This window comes from Oratosquilla oratoria, chromosome 13 (assembly GCF_046742065.1).
Source record: "Oratosquilla oratoria isolate Oo_2021 chromosome 13, ASM4674206v1, whole genome shotgun sequence".
Lineage (NCBI taxonomy): Eukaryota > Metazoa > Arthropoda > Malacostraca > Stomatopoda > Squillidae > Oratosquilla > Oratosquilla oratoria.
In genome coordinates, this window is record NC_134789.1 from 45,030,561 (window position 1) to 45,033,060 (window position 2,500).

Sequence of the window (2,500 nt, forward strand, 5' to 3'; positions counted from 1 at the left end):
TGTTAACATTTCCATTGAGTTATATTGATACGTGTAACTTTTCTCCACAAATTCTATATCAAAACTAAAATGATCATCATTTGCCAGCAGCAACGTGCGGGTAATTTGGCTGATTATATATATATTATATATATATATATATATACATATATATATATATATATATATATATATATATATATATACATATATATTGTGCAGAAAAAAATGGGAAATAATAAATTTAGGTCGGACGTTTTCGTCTTAAATAGACGAAAACGTTCGGACTAAGTTTCTTATTTCCCAGTGTTTTTTTCAGCAAATTATTTTCACGTGTGGCTTGTGAATTACTGCAACATACATACATATATATATATATATATGTTGATGTGTAAGTGTGTATGTATGTATGTATGTATGTATGTATGTATGTATGTATGTATGTATGTATGTATGTATGTATTCATGTACAGTAATTGCAGCCTCGTGTTTCACGGAGTGGAGCCACGTAGCCCAAAGTAGCAAGCAATTGTCCTTTGGGGCCTCCCATAGATTTCTCCCGGACACTATGGTGTACGAATATTAGTGTGGGTCTGTTCTATGTCACCGGGTGGCTGGGGGAATAGCATGAGAGCCCTAGAACGGAGGAGACTGCAAGAGACCATAAGGCCTACACTCGGCAGATTTATGTCCCTCACCACCTGTCATCCCTGTCCATCAAGTTATCCTAGCTCCTCTTAAAACAAACAATTGTTTCAGCGTTTACTACATGATTAATAAGTCTATCCCATTAGTTAACCATTCTGCTGGAGAGGAGAAGCAACCGTTGGTTGTCAGATCTCCTTGTATGAAAAAGTGGAGGAGAGATAGATAAAGATCTTGGATTTGGTCCAGAAACCAGTTCCTCGGAAATGTACCTCCACAATAGAAGTACGTCGATGGAAATTGAAGACAAACGCAAGCAGATAACCATGTGTGTGTGTGCGTGAGTGCGTGCGCGTGTGTGTCTGTATGTGTGTGTGTGTGTGTGTGTGTGTGTGTGTGTGCGTGCGTGCGTGCGTGCGTATGTGTGTGTATGTGTGTGTGTGTGTGTGTGTGTGTGTGTGTGTGTGTGTGTGTGTGTGTGTGTGTGTGTGTGTGTGTGTGTGTGTGTGTGTGTGTGTGTGTTTGTGTATGTGTTTACTTGTATTTACAGTTTACTTGAGTTAGTAATTCTGTGTGCGTGTAATTTGTTTTGGCTGACACGGGCCTAATTTATTAACATCTTTGTTAACCTGTTGAAAGTAACGTGGTTGATTTTAGTCAATCTTTCTGTATCAACTACTACTTTCCCTTCTTTCTTTTTCAATTATTTCTATTTCATTTATATCCTTGGCTCCCTTTGCAAACGAATTGTTTAATCGATCATTACATGAATGCTAATGTACTGTATATGTATTTGATCATTTTAATCTAATTTCTCTGTCTAGATCCTTATATTTTTCTTGTTATCATTATTACCGTTGATAAGTAAAATATTCTTTTTCCTTTTATCTTCCTTGTACTTCTACTTTTTTATACATCCTATCCTTTCTCTCATTCTGTTTTATTTTATCTTGTGTTCCTTTTCTAGCTGCTCTTCAAATTGCTCCTCTTGTTATGAACTGCTTATATATATATGTATATTCTGGTTGAAATCAACTGCACTAGTTGCTTTAACAATCTTCAAGACTGTATTCTTTAATCTGGAGAATACTTTCCTATTAGCAACTGAGAGGGACAGGAAGTAGTCATTCATGACTCTCAAAAGAATATACACAGTGTATGCCAACTGATATATTTTTGCATAGTAATAGTATTGAACTATGTATACATATGCATATGTATACATATGCATATGTATACATATATATATATATATATATATACATATATATACATATATATACATATACATATATATACATATATATACATATATATATACACACATATATATATATACATATACATATATATATATATATATATCTATATATATATATATATATATATATATATATATATACATATATATATATATATATGCTTTTTTACTTGATCATTGATGCCCTTTTCCTCCTTTTCTTCTATATATTTTTCTTTTTCTTCTTCCAGTTTTTCTTATATTTCATAGCGGATTCGGAGTCATCTTCTTCTGCTGTATCTGCTTGAAACTGGTATAGCGTAATACGGTACTTTCGCTTGCCAATGAGATTAAGAAGACATACAGATGGTTATTCCCATATACCTCTACACGGACATAAATATATTACTATTCACTCCTTTCTTTTTCCTCGTTTGATCTAATCATCACATAAATTTCAATAGCATTATAATGATAATAATGTTGATCATAATAATGATGACGATGATGATGATGATAATAATAATAATGATAATAATGATAATAATAATAATAATAATAATAATAATAATAATAATAATAATAATAATAATAATAATAATAATAATAATAATAATAATAATAATAATAATGATA